The sequence below is a fragment of the Prenolepis imparis genome, unplaced genomic scaffold, assembly GCF_030444845.1.
Source record: "Prenolepis imparis isolate NDT839.2.m4 unplaced genomic scaffold, iyPreImpa1.0 SCAF_13, whole genome shotgun sequence".
NCBI lineage: Eukaryota > Metazoa > Arthropoda > Insecta > Hymenoptera > Formicidae > Prenolepis > Prenolepis imparis.
In genome coordinates, this window is record NW_028141171.1 from 3,071,409 (window position 1) to 3,083,130 (window position 11,722).

The following is an 11,722-nucleotide window of genomic DNA, read 5'->3' on the forward strand; positions in this document are numbered from 1 at the left end:
TGATGCCTATTCATTCGGAGATTTGAGAACCGATGTTATTAAAATTCAACATCCGCCGTGACTGAATTGTGGTGACTATAGATTATTCAGCTGTTTGTAGGAAACGGAAGATGTTTGCAGAAAAAAATCGAATTAAAAGTCAATGTGCGGGAGGAAGGGGGAGAGAGGACGAAAGCGGGGGGGGGGTGGTACCTTTCCGAGAATTTCCAACAGCATCGCATCTTTGATGCAGTACATTAGGAGCATTTTGTAAAACGCGCGCCGTTAATGTCAATGCTCTCTTTTGAATTTGACAAGTTATACGCAGAATTTATTATTCCACCCCTATTAACTACATTATATATGGCAGGTATTCTTTCTCTCTTCTCTTCTCGCGCGCGAAAATATTGCGACTAAAAATTCTATGCAATTTAGAGAAGTTCCAAGTGTTACTATTTTCTCGTTTCAGCAAGTTAAATTATCTTCGTTGCAGTATAAAATTTCGCTTTCCTGGCGTGAAAAATATCAAATAGTATTTTGCATACTGAACATTATGTAAATTTAAGAAAGAGGTGGAAAGGAGGTGGGAAAGAATAATATTAAATACTTAGACTATTACTAAGATGTTTTCCTTTTAGAACGTAAGACACGAATTCGAGATATATGATCTCTCGTATATAATATCTTTCGGAAAAATATAAAGGAATTCGTAACATATACGTGATAGTCTGCGTCTATAAAAATTTGCATTTACATTACTAATACACGATAAAATTCGAAATATAAACGTAATAGATGTAATCGTAAAACTAAACCTTTAATTTTACGGGGCATGAATAACGGCTATTTCATATATAATTCCATTTGCTGGGCTGTAACACTTATAGAGATGCGCGTATTAATCGCAATCGAGAATACCCGTATCTTAGGAACGGTCCGGTAGCCGACGCTTTTCTTGTTCGCCTGAGAATCCTTGCCATGAACCTTGAATTCCCAGTACGATCGTGGAGGTTTACGACTGTTCGATAACCGGGCTTGCAATCGCGGTTTATCGAGCCTTCATTTACGGATGTTATCGTTGCGCGCGATACGAGTCAAGGAGAGATCGAGGATCATCGTTATCCTCTCGCGAATCGTCTCGCGAATGGAAACATTTCCGCGGGAATGTGTGGGAACGGGCTGTATATACAGGGTGTCCGGTAATAATTGCCCCTAACCTCTCGTATGCAGGTAGAGTGGGTTAAACCGAGCAGAAAAGTCCTCTATCGTTTTGCGATCTTCGCAATAGTTAAAGAGAAATTAATTAAAAGAAATCGGCCAATCAAAGCGGTGGGAGGAGCGTTCTGCAATTAGACCGCCTCTTTTTGTTGTGCATCTAATAACCGCGTGACTCGGCTGTCTCTTCTCGCGCGCGGATTGGCCGATCTTTTTTAATTAATTTCTCATTAATTATTGCGAAAATCGCAAAACGGTAAAGGACTTTTTTACTCGATTTAACTTGCTCTACCTGCACATCATGGATAGGACGATTATCACCGGACACCCTGTATATATGTATATTGCTCGTTTTTGTATAAGATAACTCAGTTTAATCGGCAAACACGCGTGATGCATATGCTCCCCGATTACGGGATAGGGATGTTTATATCACGTTGCTCTCAGTCCCTTTTTCTAACGCCATCGTGCCGTCGTTAAAATTGAACCGCTGTTCAAGTCTAACTGTTAGATGCAATTGACCGATAAAATGTGCGATGCGCTTGGATTAGTATGGATACGACGCGTTTTATTTTATCCCCGGAAATTCGGGCGGTTCCATTTGGCCATGATACATTTCCAAGCGCTACATTATTCATGGCTCATATAATGAGACACTCGGATATACAGATAATAAAATGTGAGTGCGCGCGGACGTATTAATCTCGGTCATCTGAAATCATAATGCTATAATTGAACACGTATGTCGGCGACTTTTTTTGGAAGAAAAAAATATCTAAGAGAAATTTTTCAAGAGAATCACTCAACATATTATTATGCAAATTAATTTATAATGTGAAAAGAGAGAGAATAATATACGATATATCAGTCTTTTATATTCATAAAGTGTTCGATTTGCATAAACCACATCTCATTGCATCTCTCTGAGATGAAGGTACTGTAATTTAAAAATAATAAAGTATAATTTAAAGGCTACTTCTCTCGTAATAATTGCACAATTGTATAATAAATAAAATTCAAGTGACATAAAAAAGGTCGTATGAAATAAATCTCTGACATATATATATATATATATGTATATATATCATTGTTTTTTGTAAAAATATTAAATACATTTTTTTGTTTGAATAATTGTAAAATAATCGATTTTGTCCATATAATTTATAAATGCATATGTGCAGCAATGCTTATGCAAATACGTTTTTGCCGAATTTTGTAAAAATTACTCGAAAATGTAAAATATAAATTTGCAAAAAAATTTCAATATTATACGATTTAAGGAATTATATAATCAAAATTTTCAAATTTATATGCATTAAAATCGAATATTGGAATATGCCATTAACAGTTTCAACATTTGTTCGTGTGAATATATGTGTGTTTCGAATATAAGTGCATCAAACTCTCTCTATTATTCGATAAAAAGCGAGCCTTAAGAGGGGTTATACCTCTCTTCGCCGTGATTACTCTAATGCACCCTAATGCGCGAAAGAACGGAAGAGAGAAAAAGAAGAAAAAGAAGAAGAGAGAAAGAGAGAGAAAGAGAGAACATGGTAAAAGTTTCACAGTCGTAAGAGGAGGGAAAAGTTATCGCATCTCTGACGGGTTTTCGAAGTCGTTTGCCCGATTGCGCTAATCGAGCTAGCCATTTCTGGGCCGCCGCGATGACGCAGAGAGATGCGTCATCTCTTCGAGATCTTCTTCCCCTCGGCAATCCATTCGCCTGAATTACCATGCTGAAATTTAATTGGCACCGAGAGCGTGCGCGCGAGCTCCTCGGGGAAACGAATTAAGAAATTTTATTCGATTTGTCGTCGTTTTCGGCGACGAGAAGTCGTTCAATCGCCGCTTCCGGCTGGGGAATCTTTCTCCAACGAAAGTCACGAGGTGACTATAACCACGTTCCATGAGAAATCTCAACTACATCTCGCTTAGACACGATGCTCATCGGAAGCAGGAAGATTTTCCTCGAGAATATAATACCGAGTAGCGATGGGATTAAGTATCTTACAAGTAGATTCGAATTTATTTGTGTGATTTCGAACTCTCTATGCCCAGATAGCAAGTGTACGTCATTTTGACGTCGAATGACGTAATTAGACGTCATTTTGATGTTTAATGACGTTAATTTGCTACTTGGATGATTTTATTTAGAAAAAAAAAACCAGAACTTTCAAGTAGACTCGAACCCGGACGAGACAGGTTCGAACTCTCTCTAAGTAGTACTTTGAAAAACAAAAGCTGTATTTGCAAGTACATTCGAATCTGGATTAAATATGTTCGAATCTTTTATGAGTATCTATACTTATGAAAAATTTTACGTTGTATGTATATATAGGGTGGTATTGTATGTATATATTGTAGGGTAGGTATTGTATTTATATATAGGGTGAACCCCATTTTGATGTCCCATCCTAAATATTTTTTCCTACATCTTTTACAAAAAAAAAAATTTCGCACAAAAGTTGTTTGACTTTAAGGGGGACATAAAACAGCGATATTAATTTGTTTTCAGATGGCATCACCTTCGAGAATTTCAAATCATCACTTTTTTAAAATGAAAACATTTATTTGCGGCACACTAATACTCCAAAATTAAAAACTTGTGTAACTCAAGAAAACCCTAAACTAATACACATGATTGAATTTGTCTCGACGAAATCTACAAATTTTTGTTTAAAAAATCAATTTCTAGACAGAAAGTATTTATAAGTACTCGAAGATATTTCGAACAATGCAGGTCAATTTTGAATTCGAATGTTACTATTTTAAATTATTTCGTAAATTCAATATATAAAATATTATTTCTTATGAGTATTATTGAAATCCTAGAAAATGAAACTTGATTATTGGATTCGACTCGGATTTTTAAGTCCATATTGAACTTGTTTCCATCCATAATGCCGAGGTACCAATTTAATTTCGACGCAAAACTGCTTTCTCACGATTCAAGTGTCAAACGGAGGAGAATGAAAGTGTTATTCTTCGACGCTTTCATCTTCATTGCGCGACGCTACGGCCCTGATCGAACATGGCTGCCGACGAAAACTTGATAACCTAGATTTTGACGGTCTCCGGGCAAGAGAGTTAATGCACGCGGAGACTCATTACGTAACTTTCGCGATCGATCGCGCCGCGGAGCGCCCGCACGGCTCTTCCGGTATGCATGCATGCATGCACGTGGGCGTGCGCGCATGTACGCACATATACGTGACGCGACGACGAATTGGATCGTGTTATCGTGCCGCTTGCTACCGGTGGCGTTGTAGGGACGATAAAAGCGTGCGTGCCCGGAGTGAAAACATGCAAAGACGCGCTTTATAAAGTTCCGGCTCGGCACCCTGCGCCCTCCTCTTCACCCTCCTATGTTCGTACCCCAATCTCCTCGAAATGAGACATTCAAGTACCCCGCGAGAACATCGTTCCCAACCGCCACCCTATATACACACATACACCAGAACTCTTCTCCACTCGCGCCCCCGCTTCTTCTCTGCTCTCTCTCTCTCTCTTTCTGTCGGCGGTTTAAACCGCGGCAACCTTCCCCGCGACCGTTTTGCCCCAGAATCTGGATATATAAACGCGTGCCCTCCTCTCTTATATACAACGAGCCCCCTCCTCTTCTCTCTTTCTATTTCGTTTCGCAAACGCCTCCCCAGGCGGTAGACACGGCCGATTGACATCGAGGATTAGCTCGGGATTAAACGGAGGTCGTTGCCGCGGAAGATCTCCGACTGAGGCTACCGTTCGGGGGTGTATACAAAGGGAAAGTCGACGACAACAGCGATCGTTTTGTTTTTTGGAGCTCTGCTTCTTAGCCAAAAGTTCAAAATGAAGAATCATTACAGTTCTTTATCTCAGCTTATATAGTAATTTTGATAGTATTATTTGAAACTTTTTTTTTAGCATAATAAGATTTTTTAAAAGCTCACAAAAAGGTCTGAAGAATTGGTTCCCAAAATCGATTTTTTTTAAAGCACACAAAAATGGTTTGAAGAATTGGTCCCCAAAATTGATATACTTATTGAAAATTACAGAAACATGGTAAAAATATGAAAAAGTACTGCAATAAAATTATTGGTCTATTAAATTTTTAATTATATTTTTCTTATAATTCTCAGATATACTTTCATCTACATTAAAGTTCAGAATGAAGAATCATTACAGTCTGTTCAGCTTGTATCGTACTTTTGATATTATTTCAAACTTTCTTTTTTTAGCATGGAAAGATTATTTTAAAAGCGCATAAAAATGATGGTGAAGAATTGGTCCCCAAAATCGACATACTTATTGAAAATTACAGAAACATGGTGAAAATAAACTGCAATACATTATTGAAATCATTGAATTTAAAATAAAATAAAATTATAATTTTCTCATTTATAATTTTATAAAAATTATTTCTAGGAGCTCAAATATTCCTATCTTTTAAAAGTAAAATTTTTAATACAAAAGACATTTTTGTGCGAAATGTATCTTAAAAAAATACAGGCTGAATCAGTCAATAATATTTATTCATTGACGTTTCAAGATAAATTAGATGCAGACATCAAGGGATGCATATATGTATATTGATTATGTTGATTTAGGAAATACTCTAATCTCATTTTTCTAACTATGTATTATATTTTTTTAAGATAAACGTCTGTCAAAAAATATAGAATATATTTGACATATAGAATATATAATGACAGATTCCTGGGATCATTTAAAAACAGACGATTTTTCCTCAGTGAAAATGTCGAGGCACTAATAATTTTCGAGTTATAAACGATTGAAAATAAAGAGTTTTTCGCAAACTAAGTCTTGTGGAAATAAAATATTAACAAAACTACATTCTTTAGTTAATTTCAGGAGGAGTTTACTTTAATAGAATTTTAATTTAAGGCTTAGTTACAAAGATACATAATGACAAAAATTGGGAACATGCAAAAAATGATGACCTCCCTGATGGGATTTCAGGAATCTGTCATTAACAGGTGACTCGGTAGGTCTGGGACATCCTGTATATTAATACTTTGCGCTCTTTAACTGATCTAGTCGAGATAGAGATAGTAGACATGTGACAAACTATAATCTTTTACAAAAATTATACGTAAAAACAAAGAAGGCGTTACACATATACAATATAAAAAAAGACTTGACAAAAAATAGACAAGAAGAGTGATTGACGCGACAAAGCGACGCGATTGTTACATTATCGCTGCTTCATCAGTTTCGACAAGTTTACACGTCGTTTCGCCTAAATCGTAACAAACGACTGGCCCGTCTATCTATCTGGCACATCTTTCAGAGCGTTGGCTGCACCGATGCGAGCAACTATATGCGAGAGTATACGTGTGTATGTATGTACATGTTACAACTTCTCCTCCTCCGCGTGCGGAGCCCTAATTGAAGGTTTGCTTCCACACGGATATCGCGGCCATTTACAATTTAAATGGCGTCTCCTTTATTCATCGACCGTCAAGCCTCGTGATTCTCGAGCAGTTATCCAATTCCTCGAGAGAAAGGGAGAGAGAGAGAGAGAGAGAGAGAGAGAGAGAGAGAGAGAGAGAGAGAGAGAGAGAGAGAGAGAGAGAGAGAGAGAGAGAGAGAGAGAGAGAGAGAGAGAGAAAGAGAGGAGAGAAGGAGAGGAGAGGAGGGGGGGGGAAGCGAGGCACTCTCGATCGACCGAGCGAGGCCGAGGAAAACGCAAGCGCGTAATAAAAACCGAGCGCATTTTAGAGGGCGGGGGGTAAACTCTAGTACCGGAAATTGTCGAGTGCCTCGGGGGTTGTTCGGTTTTTTCGGTCCGAAACTCCGGCTTCGATCGAATCAAGTGCGTCCTGGTTTAGATACCACTGCCCGATAATCTCGACGAACTTTCGAGTACGCGCGATTGCGTACGAATGCGCTTTTAATCCTTTAACGCGCGTATTTTTTTTCCAGAGGAACCAGAGGATACAGAGAATAGTACATGAAATTATTAGAAAATAATCTTCTTTGTTCCATGAAGAGATATTCTGCAGAAGACAATGGTTTGGTTCTGATATGTTGAGAGATCTTTTTAACTTGGCGGCGCAATTCTTTGTTTTTTTTCCTTCTCGCACGAGATTCGGAATAACCGAAGCTGTCCAATAGAGTCGAACCATTTCGAGTGTCGAGAGAAAACTGCATCGCGATCTATCGAGGATACTCGAACTCGAATATGTGTCCTCGAGGGGAAAACTCGGATTCGACGAAAATTCTCATATTTTTAAAAAATGCGAAGTAACGAAATATGGATGAACATAAAAAAACCGAAGATAGACGAAAACGATAGCGAGAGTGAAAGGGAAGAAACGCCGAGATGAGGACACGTGGAGAAGAGGGAGGATGAGGACAAAGAAGCGAAAGGGAAAGGATGAGGAAAGAAGGGAGGGAGCAAGTGCTCTTGGTCGAGTTGAAAGGATGGATATTCTTTATGAAAGGATTTGAGGGACGAGCGCAAGAAGGGTTCCTAGGCTTGTCCTTAAACCATGAAAAAGCTTCAAGCCCAAAAGTTTAAAGCTCGAGTTCGCGAAAATGAAGATCCGAAGAGCAAGTGGCCTTGTCGCGAGGAATTTCCACGAATTTTGCCGTCGTGTGCTTTAGCATTTTAAATCTCGCGCTCGTAAATTTTATGTAACATCATTTATACGTCATACATTTTTTAATCTTTAAATTGTATGAATTTTTTTCACATCTAACTCTATTTTATCATATTATAATCGACCATATTTAACTTTGGCTCGTTCCCTTTTTGACATCTCTGAATACCAACCACGAGACCTAGGACCAGGAAGTTAAGTTCTCGGCAACTTTGTGCCCCCGCCTCTCCAAAATCTTTACAATGTCCCGTGGACGGAAGCCTCGCGACTCCGAAAATTGGATTTATTTGTGGATCGATAAACCGTCTCATAAATCTGTCCATTATCGTCTCCGTAAAGTTCTCCATGCGAGAATCGCGGGATCTATCTTGCACGCAGACTGCGCATGTCTTTCTGTATCCCAGAGAACCTCAATGTTCCTTAACTTCAATGTTGATGACAGTCTTTTTCATGAACCTCTGGGGAGTAGACTTTGAGAAATTAAAAATTTTCGTTAATCGCGTCTTTCACATAAGCGATAAAATTCTTTTCCAATTAATTTCATACACATTTTAACGAAATTTTACTTCCTAGATTAGAATCGCAAAGGAGAATATACGAAATATTGGGAATATTGAAAATTTGTGATGAATAAACACTGCTTCGATATTCATCAAGAGAAGAAAAGATGAAGCTTCTGAAAAAGCTTTGTCATTAAAATCAGAAATAGTGATTTTGGGACACCCTGTACAGCTTTTTCTCGCTCGTCAGGGAAAAGGCATCGTATACCGAGGGATTGCTCGAGAAAAGGCTGGATGGAAGGATTGAGAACTCGAGACGGAATTAGCGTGGCGTCTCGAGATGCTGGGAAGATTCTCGACACCGTCTATATATGCTTCCTTCACTCGGATGTCGATGGCATGAAAAGTCATCTTCAGGTTTAACCCTTTGGGTCTTCTCGCATTTGGCGCGATATAAAGGATATTATCGACATTTCATATAAAAGTGTCAAATTTGGGTGATCTCTTAACAATGTGAAATGTTATCAATCGTTCGCTCTGTAACTTTTCATTCTAAATTTTATAACGTATTTTATAAAATTTATTTTATTTTATTTTATAACGTATTTTACAAAAAATACATAATTTTGTAAAAATCTAAATCTCCTTTAAAAATATTTTATAACATTCGTTATATATAATTATAAAGTTTGTTTTTTTCTTAGTCGTGTTTGGATTAAAATTGTCTTTATAGAAAGACAGCTTCCTTTTGCGGGTGATTTGATTATGTGACATGTATTATAAAAATAAGTATTATAAAAGATAAACGTGCATTTATATGGCGTTTAATTAGAGGATTTCCATCATAGTTTTTACGTTGCTATATATGCTATAAATGAATACTTTGTAAGGAGGATCCAAAGTTGAAAGCGCGAAAGTTTGAAAGTTGCAACCACTAAGGCGATATTCTCTGCCGTCGCGATATTAAACGAAATTACAAGTTAATTACAGTTACAAATCGTAACTTAAGAGGCGATTAAATTGAAATAGTACAAAAGTAGCGAGAAGATATAAATGTGTGTGTGTGTGTAATTACGCGATTTAACCTAGATAAAAAAAATATATTTTCGACTGTATGTTCGCCCTGCTTTTTAATTTGAACAATGTAGTTTATTGTAGGCGGGTTTATTGATCGTGAATATTTCAATTAGAAGTTGAATTGGTATTATCGTGCCATTTAAATTCGTTGACGGTCACAATCAATGTTTTTTTTATATTTAATAAAAAGTTACATAACTCGTGTGTTGTGTTGTGCAATATTACAAATTATGTCCCGCGAAATACATTTCAATCTCGATGAAAGTCGATAAAATTCCATGAAAGCAAGGAACCATTGCCCATCGATAATCCCAAAGATCCGTTTTATTTGCAAATAAAATCAGTTCTATACAAAGCTCTCGCTTTTCATCGCTTTATCTGCTCGAAGAAAGAAAGAAAGAGGCAAATATTTGCTGTTAAACGATAATATAAAGAATAGAATCTCTGCCGGCGAGGCATTTAGATTCGGCAAAAAAAAAAAAAAAACCTCACCAGGAAGTCGTTGAAGTGATGACGACGCGCGAACGTCTTCATAACGGAAGCGGGGGGATTGAGGAAACGGTTGACGGGGGAGGGAGGGAAAGATGTACAGGGAAAATCTCGGCGGAAATCCTCCTCGTCTGAGCCGAGAGACCGGCTCCAGAATCCAGAATTCTCAATTCCGCGGCAGAGTGTGTTGAAAGAAGCATGAGTCGAACGTTAATTTGGCGTCTGCGCCCTCGCACGGGCCCTTTTTCTCTCCTCCCCACCCGTCCTTTCTTCCCCTTCCTTGTCTCTCTCTTTCTTCCTCTCCCCCGTTCAACAACCAACCCTCTTTCCTCTTTCTTCCGCGCTCCTCGTTCCTTCTCCGTACAGTCGCGACGTGGACCGAGTGCATTAAAATAAATTAATTTTCATGAGATTTTCCCGTAGCGAATGGCCGTTACGGGGCTTAAAATAATAATTCAACGAGCCGCGTGGACTGAATTTGCATTTTGACGGCGCGGCACGCTTCTCTCGCGATGCCGAGAACTAACTCGCTCGACGAAGGGATGAAATCAGTGGCGGATAACCCGACTGCGATCTAGGCTCTTACAATATAAAGGAGCACAGTACGTCATGCAATTTGATTCGAGCGTGAATGATATTATATAGAAAGACCAGGCTTTTTGATAGATTTAGGGCCAGTTTTCATCATCTCCTGTCACCAGAATTGCCAACAAGACTTCAAAAATTGTCTTAAGTCGGCATTCCTAATCTATTCTTCTCACAAGCAAAGAAGAAAAGTGTAGTATAAAATAAAAAGTAAAAGATTTAATAATAAAAGAATTTGTAAGATACTTTTCAATGATATTGTCAGGTATAATAGGCTATCTGTAGATAAAGATGATCAATTTTAAGGCTCCTGGGTGCTCACCGCGGCCATATTGGATTGTGACGTCAGAGGCGAGAAAGCACACGCTGAAAATTCTTAGATGCCATTTTTTAATGAAAAGATATTTCGATTAAACAGCACTTCAGATGGCTTTAGCACACTCTTAAAAACCCCCGAAAACTATCCTTTTCCCTTTATAATCAATCAACATCTGTAAAATGATCGAGATATCAGACTTTGACATGCGGAATGACTGCGCATGTGTAAAGACTAGACGGACTGGGCTTCATAATATTACATTTTACAGCTGTTGATTGATTATAAAGGGGAAAGAATAGTTTTCGGGGTTTTTTAAGAGTGTGCTAAAGCCATCTGAAGTGCTGTTTCATCGAAATAATTTTTTATTTCGAAATGGCATCTAAGAAATTTTAGCGTGTGTTTTCTCGCCTCTGACGTCACGATTTCGACATGGTCGGCAAGGAGCCAGGAGCCTTAAGCTTTGCAGTTGGCAATTTTTAAATTTAATCGGCCGATTAAGTTAACTGAAGATGGTGAAACTGACTCTTGCCGATCTATCATGTCAACGCAGCCACTTACTCATGAATCAGAGAAAGCAGACTCTTCGGGAATAAAATTCTCAAAGATATATACATGTATTATATAAAAAAAAAGATATATAAAAAATAACAAAAAAATTCAATTTAAAGTTTAAACACATACAATGTTACTTTTATATATCATTGAGGAAAAAATTTTTATCCGAAATCACTATTTTTTTCATCCTTTCGATAAAAGCTTGATTTGCCTCTCTGTTGTTTCTATGAAATGAATATATTTTAAGACCTCAGAAAGCTTTCATCCACCACTGTGTAGAGGTAGGTGCGAGACATGGAAAGAGAGAGAGAGAGATGAGAGAGAGAGAGAGAGAGAGAGAGAGAGAGAGAGAGAGAGAGAGAGAGAGAGAGAAGTACTCTGCGTTGATACCACTGCTT

General features: G+C 38.0%; 1 protein-coding gene across 2 annotated transcripts in view; it reads right to left on the minus strand.

The window, feature by feature from the left end:
- LOC145944358 (uncharacterized) overlaps positions 1-11,722 on the minus strand; it is a 203,396-nt gene that overhangs the window by 66,534 nt on the left and 125,140 nt on the right. The window lies entirely within an intron of this gene.